The sequence below is a fragment of the Tenrec ecaudatus genome, chromosome 17 (genome assembly GCF_050624435.1).
Source record: "Tenrec ecaudatus isolate mTenEca1 chromosome 17, mTenEca1.hap1, whole genome shotgun sequence".
NCBI classification, from domain to species: domain Eukaryota; kingdom Metazoa; phylum Chordata; class Mammalia; order Afrosoricida; family Tenrecidae; genus Tenrec; species Tenrec ecaudatus.
The window spans coordinates 54,964,125-54,978,254 of NC_134546.1; positions in this window are offsets into that span (position 1 = coordinate 54,964,125).

Sequence of the window (14,130 nt, forward strand, 5' to 3'; positions counted from 1 at the left end):
TCAATAGGTGAAGAAGTAGGAAAAGGTGACAAATAATCAAAAGAAAAGACTAGAAGAGACACAGATGTGCTCAGATGTTGAGTTTGGTAAACAAAGATTTGAAAATAAGGAAAGTTTGCTTTTGAGCTATGGTATTGGGGGGGGGATGAATTTATTATGGACTGCCATCTCGAAGAATGGTCTTTAGAAATGCGAACGGAGAGACTGCATCTCATGTACTGTAGACATGCTATCAGGATGGGCCAGTCCATGGAGGTGAACATATCTCACTCGGCAAAGTAGAGGGTCAACCAAAGAGGCAGCCCATCACGAGAGGGACTGTTAGGGAGGCCATGACAGGCGCTCAAACCTAGTCCAACGCAGCGTGGTGACGAGATGGCCCAGGACTGGGCGGTGTGTCGCTCCGTCATGCTGGATGGAGTCACCAGGAGTCAGAACCGGCTGGCTGACATCTAACAGCACCAAGATTTACACATTAAAGACAGTGGACCCAACAATGGCGAAAACCGGCGAAAAGACAGAATATTTAAGTAGAAAATATGAATGTCTAAAAATGAGCCAATACCATCTCTGAAATTAGGAAATCACTGAGTAGATTGAACAGCATGTTGAATACAGCAGAAGACAGGATTGGTTTTTTTTTTTTTTTAAAGCAGTCCATAGGAACTATCCAAATGGAAGCAGAGAAAACTACAGGGGCATAAAAGACAGCTAGCACATGCTCAAAAGGTCTAACGCATGTTGAGAATCTTAAAAGGAGAGAAGACAGAGACTAGAACAAGTGCAATATCTGAAGGAAGAATGGCTGAGAATGTTTCAACGGTGATGAAGGGTATCAGACCACACATTCGATGTTAATGGCTCTCGGGGTCATAACTGCAAAGAGAACTACACCTAGACTCATGAGAGTTAAACTGCCGAAAATTGGAGACAAACTAAAACATCTGAAAGCAACCATAAACCGAGAGAAAGAGCCATTAATATGCTTAATGGCTGGATACGGGAGACTAAAGACAATGAAATGGCATCTATAAATTGCTAAAAGTAAAGCAAAACAAGAAACCATCACCGTATTTCTCAATCTGGCAAGAAAGCCTTCAAAAGCGAATGCAAATTAGAGAGATGCAAATCAAAACAACAATGAAGGTACCATTCTACCCCAGCAGTAACAACACCCCGGCTTTAAACGCCCAAACTGGGCTAGAACGCTCTTACACGTCTCCTTTATAAATACACCAGCCACAGAGAATTAGGACCAAGGCCACGCCAGAAGGACTTGATGTAGAAGCCTGGCTGAGCCAACTGGGGCCTGCCTCAAAACTACTGGTCCCCTTGGACTTAGGTCGGGAATACCCGGATGGGAGAGGAGGCAGAGGATGTAGAAGATTGTGGAAGTGGCGGCCATTGATACTTGGTCAGTTGACCTCCCTCTTGACCTAACTTGAATTTGCTCTCGACTCAAATATTTCTTGCATGTTCCAGGACAACAGAAATTTCTTCTCTGGCTTTTTAAATATTGGTGGTGGTCTTTTATTTCTTATTCTTCATTTTTAGCTTTATATTATTATGAACATTTTCTTCTTTCTGTTTCAGTTTTGTTTTTGATTGTTTCTGTTAGTTTTCCCAGTTTACGGAGCACAGAAGGAATGAACGGGATGCACAGAGACAGTGACTGACGCGATGGTTTATCAGAACAGGGTGGGGAGGGGAATTGGGGAGCAATCGATGAATCAATGAATGCTGGAGGAGGGAGAGAGCATTGGAGCTGATTGGGAGGATGCATATACAACTCTTTTTAAAAGTGATTTAACTGTGCATTAATCAGGAAAACTACTAAAAGATAAAAAGAAACCAAACTTGACATCAGGTCACCCTGGGTGAAGGAGGCGAGCTTCTGCTGAGGGCCACGGAGTTCATTTAACGGCGGTGCAACCGTTTGGAGAGGGATGACAGTGAGGGTTGTACCACACGCAGAGTAGCATCACCGGCTCTGAATCACACATGTAGAAGTTTCTGAGTGGAAGAATGTTGGGTTGTATATATTTTTGCCACAATTGAAAAAAAAGAATTACATGAATAACAAGCAGTACAAGAAGAAAACGTTCTAAGTTGATGGTATTACTGATTGTACAACTCTTCTTGATATGCTCGAAATATTGAATTGTATGAACTGTGGTTGAAGTGCCAATAAAACTGTTAGGAAATAGAGAGAGAGAGCGAGCAATAGCGGGTTTTCTACACCCTGAGGAGTTAAGTGTTGGAAACTGCCACGAATCCTGCCACCGTACAGCAGTGAGAAATTTTCCCTGGGTCTCCCGCATATTTCCTTCTATTTCTCTTAGGTCACAATTTTGTGTCAGGATGTGTTGAGTCTTACCTCAGGCTATACATTTGGGTAAGAAGCCTCAGTGTGCCCAGGCAGCCTGGCCTCCACATTGACACATTTTCCAGGCTTGCTGTCCCTGGCCCGGCCTTGCTTTCCCCGGCCAGCGGGCTACTCATTTCCCTTCACAAACAACGTGTTCACTCCCAGCAAGCAGAGCGGCCAGTTCTTTGGTAGCCAGTAGCCCTTGTCCTGTCCCTAGCATTGACGTGTGTGTACTTTAATATGTGTGTGCTATACTTTGAGATATTTATATCTATAACAAAAAGCACGTGACTGGCCCTGGCCCCATAACTTGGCAGAAAGTAGACAGGCCAAGTGAGAGCAAAGGCAAGAGGCGGGACCCCTGGGGAGGAGGCCAGGCCTGGCAGTAGCAGTAGGAAGGGGTCAAGTGAGTAATGGAACACAGAGGCAAGGGTGTTGAGAGCGAGCGTTGTGGGGTCTGAGGACCCGGGAAGCCCTCTTAGACACAATATAAGCAGGAAGGACTGAGGCCCTCCAGGGAAGTGGCTGTGCGCGCAGTGGATGGGAAAGGGGAGAAGGGATCTGGTGGCTTCTCTTAGATTCTGAAGGGGTGGGGTCTTGGCACTGACAGGTAGAGGGTCCAGGGTCCCAGGAAACACTCAGGTGTGGCCAGCAGCATGCACCCCAGGTATCAGAGACCGCTGCCCCCCCCCCCAAATGTCTGACGTCACCAGGACTGTCGGACAGGAACAAATCCAGAGCCTGCTCCAGACTTGTCAGGGTCATGGTTACATGGCTTGAGGCTCTGTCTCGTGGGACGATCTACGGGACTGACTATGGCTCAACAGCATAACAGCGTGATAAGTCCCAGCTCGGCGGATGGGGAAACCATGGGTGTTGAGGACTAAATCTAGACCACCCATGAAGCTCGGCCAAGGCTCCATCCACAACATCTCTAATAAGGGGTCCTCTAGCATCTGCTCAAACATTTCCCGGGTGGGATGCCCCTCCCACCTCAGAGTTGCTCCCCCCAACTTCAAGAGTCCTAGGGCCATGACTCAGCACTGACTCCGGGGCAGGGAGTTTGGTGTGAGGGCCAAGACACTGTTCCTTCTCTGAGATTGAACATCGTCTGGCGAGCTCAAGGCCAATCCTTAGAATTCTAGAATGCCACGCCTGTCTCCCAAGGCTGCTCACCCAGGCCAACACCACACGGGCTCTTCTCCTGCAGGTGCTCCCACATGCAGCCCTGCGTTCCGGTGCCGCCGAGCCAGGAGGAGGCTGGCTGACCTGATTCACACACAGGCCGCAGCCATGGAGTCGGTGGACCCCCTGGCAGCTCTACGGTCGGTAGAACGTCCCTGTGGGTTTCCCATTGCCCCTGTAGCTTTTTACAGGAGTAGAAAGCCCATCTTTCTCCTGCAGGGCAGCTGGTGGTTTAGAACTACTGACCTTGTGGTTAAGAGCCCAATGCATAACCACCACATGGCCAGGGCTCCATTATGCATACAGCCCAAACTGTGGGCTAGGCTGTGTGCCATGCTGTGGCTTTCCATCTAGTTCTTCTCTATGAAGAACTCACAGAGAGCTCTCATTTCACAAGGACCAGCCTAGACTTCATAGAACCACTTACCACGGTCTCCCGGGCCCTGCCCACCGCCCCCTTTACCCACCCCACTTTGCATGAAGCATGACCCTCTCTGGCAGTGCCCCTAGTCCACCCTCCAATTCCCACCTCAGGGCCTTTTCACAGGCAAGGGCCTCAGTCTGGGATGCTCCGGAGTAAAGCGACACCGCAGAGTTTTATTGGTTGTAATCTTTATGGAAGAAGACCTCCAGGCTCGCCTCTTCCCTGGTGCTATGTGAACCACCAATCCTTCAGTTATCAGCCAAGTACAAATCTTTTGTGCCCACCTTCTACAGGGGCCTCGATTCTTCCCTATGTTTGAGTCATTACCTGGTAGCGGCCCATCTCTCCCTCTAGGTAGCTGGCCCCCTGACTCACTGCCATCGAGCCACCGCTGACTCAAAGCGACTCGGTAGACAGGATACAACGACCCTGCGGGTTGCCGGGTCTGCAACTCTCTATGGGGGAGAAGGCCCATCTTTCTCCTGAGGAGCAGCTGGTGGCTTTCGAACTTCGGACCTTGAGGTTAGCAGCCCGACCCATTGCCACGACACCCTATGACAGCAGCAGGGTGCTCCTATGACAGCAGCAGGGTGTCTATCTGAGTCTGCATCTTCCTGTAGCCCAGCTCCACGCACGGGCAATGCACAAGGAAGAGGTGTGCAATGAGGGGTTGAAAGACCCACTCTTATTTATCTTATTAAATGACGGGCACCCTTCCATGACCGCACCCTTGCCTCTCCCCCAGCCTGAGGAAGGAGCTGAGACTTCGCTTTGGATTTGGAAAGAGGCAGGGCTGTGTGGGTGTCCTGGTACCACCACAGGTGCCTTTGATGCATGACTTCCTGTGGGGGGAGGTCAGATGCTTACAGACATCCTCCCTGAGGGCAGTTAGTCACTAGACTACAGGGTAGGCCTCCTCCCTGCTGCTGGGGACAATGAACTATTTCTCCCTGAGGCCTGCAACCAAGTGTTCACACCCTGCCAATAATGGTCTCTATCAGTTGAGCCAGGGAACAGGCCAAACTGACTCTGTGACATCCAAAGTTAAGTTGCCATCCTAAATCTAGGATCCCCAATCCCTCCTCTCCCTATTGCATGCATGTCCCTAGACTACCCCCTCTCATTACTGTATTACCTATAGCACAACCCCTTCCTGTGATGTATGCCTTCACCTGTAATTAGGGGGCTTGCATGTCCCCAGATAATATAAAAAGCCTGGGCTAGCATTAAATCTCTCTCTCTCCCTCCATGTGGACCACCAAGCGGGGCTGAGGTGAGCATGCTACCATGAATGGTGTCTGACTCCATTTATTTCTATATTTCCCTTCTATCTCTCATGCTCTCTGTAACTTTACTATAATCCTTACTTATTATCGCTGTACAATTGCGCCTGCCAGACCCGTACTGATGTGTTAGGGGCTGGCTTCCCCTGACAACTTCCTCTCTCTGCTCAGGCTCAGTTTGCTCGCCAGTAAAATCGGAGAGTGTTGGGGCCCACTTCAAGGGATGACGGCTGAAGTACAGTCCTGGACGCAGAGGGCCTGGCACACAGTTCTCAACATGGGCGTGTGACGTTCTTTTCCAGGATGCTTGGAGAGGGACACAGCCACATCCCAGGGACCGCCAGCAGGCAGGGCGCTCGCTCCTGGGCAGAGAGCAGCAGGGAGTGGAGTGGAGCAAGCTTGTCCCTCGAGGATGCGCCTGCTCCCAGCATCACTCAGCTCTAGCGTTGGGCCGTTTTTGCTCTTGACATCCTCATGACCCCTCCATCCTCACCCCTTTCTCGGAGCGCTGGAGAGAGGGTACACTATGCTCTCTCCTGACAAAGCCAGGCAGAGGCTCTGAGGGCCCGTGGACCATGCAAGATGAATGTGTGGCTCTGGCTACAGGGATCGCCCTAGCTCCCTGCCCTGACTGATCCGAGCCTGGCCACCGGCCTCAAAGGCAGCTCACAGAGCTCATGGGATGCCAGTAGGAGCTCAAGAGGCTGGGAGACAAAGGTTCAGTCCTAGCTTTCTCAGGAGAAGGGTCTGAGTTCTTGGAAGTCCACTAAGGGCAACTGGGGCATGAGCTTTGGGAGCTCGGGTGTGATGGATGCTTGGGGCGTGCCCTGCAACTTTAACAGCTGTTGGGGGTCCCAAATATAGTATGAGGCCTGGTTTGTGCTGCCTTCAAGGGTCCCTAATCCCAGGTTTTGACCCACACCGGGTCACCGAGCTGGAAAAGCTGGATGGGGTTCCCAAGAGGACTGCACAGCACGGCAGATGTTTGTTTGAAGGCAGCTCCAAGGGCTTAGAGCGTGTCCCTGCTGGGTTCTGGGGTGCACTGAGCCTGGAAAAGAGCAAAAGGCAATACCTTGGGCTTTTGAGCCCAGTTTCCTGACAAAACTTCCCACCGTTACCTTCAGGGTCTGGTTCAGGCACCCTGCTTTCTCCGAGCTGCATATAGGTCCCACTTTATCCCCAAGAGGGTGATGAGTTGTTGGACCACCGATGCCGCAAATTCCAGTCCATTGTCACTTCCTACAGTCAGGGGCATTGATTTCACGGAGGATGTGCTGATTCACCTCCCAGGTCTTCTCTGTGCGCTGGGTCTTGCCTCTACCCATCGAGAAAAAGTGCAGACGCTTACCAGCAAGTAACAGTGCGCTTCAGCTTCATGCCCGTCTTGGAAGTCTACCTGGGTGTCTGACAGACCTAGGGGCCTCTGTAAGAGTCCGTTTGATGTCAGTGAAGGCTTGAGCCTGCGTCCACTTGAAAGGGGTGCCTTTGGACCCTGTCATGGCAGTATCCAGATGCAGCAGAATCCTACCTCACCCAGAAACCCGTGAAGCTGCAGCTGCTGTCTGGTGGAGGGCAGAGGGGGGCGAGCGGATGACCTGTTTTCTCTCCGGTCCCAGAGAGCAGCATCCCTCTGCAAGTTGAAACCCCAGGTATCGGGCATGTTGCTGACGTAGTTGTGCCTCTTTCCATGATACTTTGAATCCTGCTGAGTCCAAGAGCTGTAGAAGCACATGCGTCCCCATCCAATAGGCCTCCCTGGCTTTGCTAGCTAGGAGTCAACCAGTCACCTACTGGGGGAGTAAGCTGTCTAGTTTGTCCAATGATAAGCCCTCTCGGAACAAGGTAGGAAGATTTTTGTATCTCTGGGGTAAGCGGGTCCAGGTCAGTTGGCTCTTAGGTCCTCCCATTTAAAGGCAAAGATGGGTTGGCTGAGGGGCGCTAGTCTGAAGCAGAAGGCATCTTTCCGGCACAGACAGGTAAAACAGGCAGCCTTGGGTGGAAGGAGTAGGACTCCTGGCTTACGGGTGCCTCGTTGACTGCAAGCCCTGGCGGGGTGGCTTGAGTGGCATCTCCACTACCCTTCCCATGGCCTGGTGCTTCATGTTGGTCAGGGACAGCTAAATGGGGCCCCCTGGCACAAAGGTGGTTCTTGGCCCCAGTTTGGACAGGAGAGCTCGACCCAGGAGAGGCATGGGGCAGTCAGGAAGGCAGAGAAACTTGTGGGTGACTTTGTGCCTCACCCCAACTGGCAGGTCCGGGGCTGACATAAGGCTTGTGTGACAGTTTGCCCCATAGCCCTGATGAGAGTGGCACTGTCTTTGCTGGGAGCGGCTACTGGGGTACTGACCACTGAGAAGTCAGATCTGGTGCCATCTAGGAAATTGACAGTCTTGTCCCCAATTTTACTTGGGCCTTGAGCTCATGGAGCCCCTCAGTTGCCCTCAGTCCCACAGAGGAGGTTCCCTTGGTTTGAGTCTTTCTACTGCCTTTTGTGGCACCCCTTCTTCCAGCGCGGTTGGGATTTCCGGATGCACACTGACTGGGCTGCTGTGATTCAGCGTGCTCCCATGGAGCTCGGCTTCCAGTGCTCGGCTCCTCTGTGGTGGTCCTCACCAGGATGAGCCCGTAGCCAACTGAGACCCGCTGCGGCAGGATAGCTGTGAGGCTTCTGCCCTGCGAGGTGGGCCCCTGCAAAAGGACCGCCCAATACTGGGTCAGGGTGGCCTGTCCCTCAGGAAGGCAGAAGTCCCAGGGGAGGGGGCTCCAGAGACGCTTGGGCTGCCCACTGTGTGGGATCCAGGGGACTCTGGGTGGCAAGCTTTGTAGGTATTCTCGTGCTTCCAGGTTGCTATGCCTCCTCTCTTCGTATGAAAGAGGGTGGTGAGCAGCTGGTGACAGCCCTCCAGGGGAGATGCGGGTGTGGATCAAGGATCAGCGGGTTCAACCATGGCCTGGGGCTGCTCTGCAGAGCAGGGTGGGCACTGTTTTTCCAGTTGAGGAGGTCAGCGGTCCTAAAGGGCAGGGGCTTTAGCACCTGGGCTGTCTGGGTGCCAATGTCCCGTCAGGTTCAGTCAGGGGTGGCTTGGTTTCATGGACTGGGAATTGTCCAGCGGGTTGAGGTGGACGGTTGGACTCGGTGGAGGCGCAAAGATAGCTCACAACTGGACCGGAAACGGCCGGGTCGGCTGGAGCTGCGGGGCCGGCCACCTGCATTGGTGTGTCCAGCACACTGGCTGCCCAGGCAGTGGTGGAAAACTGTCAGGTGGCAAGAAGGACTCTTCCTCACAGCCAGGTTGGTGGACTTTCTGCCGCATTTGGCTTTTCTTTTGAGCAACAAAAATCTGCCTCTTTCCACGGAGGTAAGGAGTGAGCCAAGAACCAAGGAACTACCCACTCTAGAAGCCTTACAAATCAATTTCCCTATCGTTACATGTAAGTATGTTTACATGTGGACATGCCTGTATTGAGATCTCTATAAATGTCCTTTGCCTCCTGGTTCTTTCCTCTCTTTCCTTTACCTTTTCCTCTTGTCCCACCATCATGCTTGACCTTCATTCGACTTTCGTTACTTTCCCTTGGCTACACTGTGCTTGATCAACCCCTCCGTGCATCCTCCGTGCTCATCCTCATGAATTTTAGATCACTTGTTGCTCCCCTGGCCCTGCGTTGGCTGGCTTCCTCCTTCCTTCCCCCCGCCCCACCCTCTCCTGTGTCCCACCAGAACCAGCCCCATTGTTTTCTCCTCTGGATTATTTATCCCACCCATCTTACCTGGATAGACTTGCAAAAGCAATCATAAGCACAAACACAAAACAAACAGCAGCAAAAAAAGAAAAGCCTATCAATAGCCCCAGGTCTGTTCGCTAACCTTTATGAGTGTTTTCTGGTCGAGTGTGATGGAGTGCCACGCCCTGCCCCTGCTCTATTTGGGGGATGTCTCAGGGGCTGACTGAGGTGGTACAGGACCTGGGATCTTAACCTTCTCCGGATGGCAAACGAGGCCTCGTCAAGTGGGGTGAGGTGGGGGCTGCCGGCAGGTAGGCTCGGAGGCGGGGCAGGAAATGCACTGGAGCAGCAGGAACACCTTTCCTCTCCTTGAGAGTCTTTCTCTCTGAGCTGCTGCGGATTTTGAGCCATGTTGGCTCTCCGCCCAAGGAGCAGCCGCCGTGCCACCGGGGCTCCTGAAGGCTGGTCACTCCAAGGCCACTGAGTGACTCTGGGGAGTGAGGATGGCGAGGGGCCGGGCTGTCGGCTGGTTTTGTGGTGCACGGGGTGGGGCCTGCCTAACAAGAGGAGAGCTGGGACTCAGGGGAGGCACAGGTGACCCAGGAACACCTGCCAGGGCCTGGCCATGATCTCTCCCGTGTTTCAGGGTACAAGAGACAACAGACCTCAGATGTAACTGAAAGAGAATGTTTACTAGGCTTTCCATGGGACAAAGCAGGAAAAAGACACATCATCCGGATAAGGGAGACCATCGGCAGGAGGTCTTCGTGGAACCAAGGGTTTGCTTTAAACAGGATAAATGATCACAAAAGCACCGTGGGCTCACGATCCATACACCCGACTTACAGATGGGACTCCCGAGGTGGCAGGGGCCACAAATGGGACGTGAGCATTCTGCGAGAGAAGGACATGTCCCAGATTGGTTCACAGCCTTCCGACCAAGGCAGTCAGGTCCTGAGGGATGCGCCTGACTTGTGACTACCTGACCCTGCTACACTACAGTGATCTCCACCAAGTTCACCCTGAGATACACACACAGCCCCCTGGAGAGACTGCCCCTCCCTGGGCTGGCTGCCAGGGGCTGGAGGTAATCCACTTTCCAATGCACTCTGCCTGAGGGCGGGCTGATCCCGACTCTAGTTCATGGTGAAAGCATTCCGGGGAGGCTTAACCCACGTGGGTGCTCTCCAAAGGGATTTGGGGCTTGGACTGTCAACCACACTCTTCCGTGAACTGAGTGCTCAAAAGTACCTGAAGGTTAAGAAGTCATCACCCCCACCCCCCCTCCCGTGACTGCATTACTTCTCTGCTCTTGACAGCCCTGTTTCCCTCTGTGCTGGCTGCTTCCAAGTGCAGAGCTGGAGCTGGGAACCCTTGACTCTCATCTCTTTCCCCAGACAAACAGAGGTCGCCTTTGAACTCTCCCTGACCATCCATAGAGACAAAGGCCTGAAAGGGAGTCCATGAGGCCTCCAATCCTCAGGGCCCTGCTATCGGGGCCAGTAGGCAAAGGGTCACCATGTAATCTCAGTGACTGACGACACCATGAGACAACCACATGCTCACGGGAACACCTGGGCTCCCAGCATGACCTCCAGAGGCCCCAAAGCTCACATCGCCCTGCGAGAGGTCAGTCCCTAACCGGTCCATCTTCAGGATGGAGGGAAAAAAAGGCCAAGGAGTTACGCAATCGCCAGAGCACAGCAGCTAACTGATGTCGGGAACAGCAGCACGTGAACTGGATTAGTTCAGGGAAGGCAGTGGGAAGGGACTCTGCCCTGGAGGGAGAGACTCCACGCAGGGGGAAAAGATTGTCAATCCCATAGTGCTCAGCCAGTGAGGAGGCAGGGGAGGGAGGTGAGCACCAGCGATGATGTAATGCTCCTGAAACCACTGAGCCCAGCAGTAGTTTCCTCTTCTGAGGCTCAAGTGCTGGATTCTGCAGAATCACCTAATAAAGCGCCTGTCTCCCTGAAGTGGGCACGGATTGGATTTCTTGCGCGTCCAGCGGTAAACACGCGCGATCAGCCATCTGTAACCTCAGAGAGCAAGGCGTTCCCTCCGGCTCTCCCGCTGGGGAGGCGTCGGGGTACGGTCCAAGTTGGGGGTTGAACCGGCCCGTCAGTTACCGAGAGGAATGCCATGGTTTTGCACGGGGTGTCAACAGCATGTCTCACATTTCCGTCTGTCTGGGCCGCTGCCCACCTCCCAACATGCCGTTGCTGTTGGAGACCCGACAGTCCTTCTGATCTGATCCGTCTCCTTGCCTTGGCCTAGGCCGGATCGCACCTGGATTCTGGGATACGTGGGTCCACCAGGAAGCTCTCTGTGTAAACAAGCAGTTGGCCTCCTGGGTGGGACTCCTGGGCGCTGTGGTCTGCGGCTGTTACATGAGTCTGCTCCCGGTGCTGCCGCGGAAGCCACCGTATGCGTCCGAGGGAAGCCATGGCGGGCAGTGGTGGATGGTCAGGAAGCGGTTGCAAAATAAGGCTGAAAAGATAGGCGCCTGCTGCTGCGTGTGACCGAGGTGTTCCGGGACCCGATCCCAGGGGGCAAGGCTACGGAGGTGGGGGCCTAGCTTTGTGGTGGCTGATCAAGTGATGGTTCCTTCCCAGAGGGTGGATCAAGGACGGTGAGCCCGGGAAAGCCCCCAGAACGGAACCTGGAGGAGCCTGGAAGGCAGAATGCCGAGTGAAACAAGTCCATCCCCAAGGGACAAATATTGCTCCCGACCACTAGTATAAAAAGCTAAGAAGTTGACACGCGAAAGGAAGCATCCTCCGGTGGTCAGCAGGATGAGAGGGAGCGGACGGTGAATGACTAGCTAGAAAGTAGACACAGCTTAACAACGAAAAAAAAAAAATTAATTAATTAATTAATTAAAAGAAAGTAGACGCAGCTCGACTCGGGTGAACGGGAGGCGGTAGAGACGAAGAAGGGGTCAGCAGAAAATAAGCGAGGCGAAGGAAGGCATATGGGGGGTTTGAGAGTTCAAGGCACCAGGGGAAAATGCCATCTACACACAATCCTGTGACCCCCACCACCGACGGAAGCAGGGTCGGCAAACTGCTGAGAAGGAGGAGCCCATCCTCCCTCACAACAGCCGAAGGACTGATGCACGCGGGACCGGATCGGGTTTTCAACATGCTCTGTACGTTTGTTCGCTTTTGCTCATACTCTCAGAGGCGTCCTGTGGTTGGAGGTCACCCTCCTGAAGATGGGTTATATGGTTTCCTGTTTCTGCGGGTGGCACCCAGGACTGATGAACGTACGGGGACAGCAAGTAGAATTAGGGTTTCAGTTGTGGGGGAAGGATACAGTGGGGATCGATGGGGCGGGGGGGGGGGGAGCGGGATGGAAGGGGGCAAAGGACAATATCAACGAGTCCAGGAAGAAAAAGAATGTTTGGAAACTGACAGTGGTAGCACTTGTACAATTCTGCTTGACGTGATTTAATTACAGAATGATGCGATATGTTTATCAACTCCCAATTAATAATAAAATTTTTTAATTTTTTTAAACATTTTTAGGGGCTCATACAACTCTTGTCACAATCCATACATATACATACATCAATTGTATAAAGCACATCTGTACATTCTTTGTCCTCATCATTTTCAAAGCATTTGCTCTCCACTTAAGCCCTTTGCATCAGGTCCTCCAAAAATATCTTTTTACTGATGGATGAAATCACCATTATCCTAATAATATCCTTTGAAAAAAATTTTTTTTTCCTGTAGAGCCACGTGTCAGTACTGAGAGGCACAGCTTGCTGGCTCCAGTACGAGTGGATGCATAGATGGAAGTGTGCACTGGACCAGGGTGGGAGGGAGAGGGGGGATGTACCCACATGTGTGGGTAGGTTTAAATCTTACCTCTGTATTCATGCGGGTGGCAAATAGATGCCTGAGGATAGTAGAACCCCCAGGGGCAAAGCTATGAAAAACATTTTAGTCGTCACCTTGAGGAATGGAGTCCCTGGGTTTGGGGGCTTGGGACTATCTTCTTGGGGACACTAAGGTCAATTGGCACAACGCAAGCCAAAGGCAATGCTCAACATGGTGTGTTGGTGACCAGCTCCTGGAGTCTTAAAAGCGCATGAGTAGTCTTCTCCGGTGTGACCTCTGTTCCCTCCCCACTGGGGCCAGAGAAGAGCGAAGGACATCAGAGACCCGTGGAACCAACCGTCCAGTGGAACTGATGGACCGTGTGAGCCTCCATGACCTAACACCAGGAGAGCGCCGTGGTGCCAGGCTACCGCCCAGAGGCTCCAAAAAAAAAGACCACCTCATGGATAAAGTGGGAGACAACTGTGAAACAGAACCCAACAGCACCAAAACGACCCAGCTCACGAGTCAGACGGCCCCCCTGAGACTCTGGACCTGAACTCACCCCCCACCCACACCCACCCCGGCAGTGGCTCCATTTTCAGCCAAACAACAGACAGATCTCTAAGGGGAACCAAAGCGCCAGGGAGGTGCCGTCTCCAGAAAAGGACAGCCCTTGCCCAAGGACCAGGTTCGGGTCCTTGCCCAAGGACCGGGTAGGAGGGGGGGCACAGAGTGGGTAAGCCACAGGACACGGTGGGGGTTGTGGCCAATGGCGGAAAACAAACAAACAGGTGTGCGACTGGCCGACCAGACGGATTTGCTCTGTAACCTCTACCCAACTTGCCCCTGGCTTCTCCCACCTGCTCACAAGAGGGGAGACAAGACTCGCTTCTCCTCCACAGGCCTTAATGACAGTCTCTCCCTGCCAAGTCGTTTGCAGGAACTGGGGACAAAAGGACTCTTTTCAAAACCTGTGCATGCATTCCGGGGTCGACGGAGACCCCCGAGGTGGGCTGACACCATGGTTCAGACACAGCTGTTGTGAGCACGGTCCAGGGCCGGGCAATGTCTGCGCGAAGTGCTTCCTGCTGCTGTGTCGTCAGGAGCCAGAACCCACCCCGTGGCACCTGCTACACTGTTTCCCCAAAAGTAAGACATCCCCTGAAAATAAGACCTACTTACAGTTTTGCCTCTCGCTGAAATATAAGGCACACCTCCCAAAAAACAAGGGTGTGGATTGTTATGATGATGTTCCAGAAGATGATGACATGACTGTCATTGAATAAATGAGATGCTTCCACCATCACTGTATCC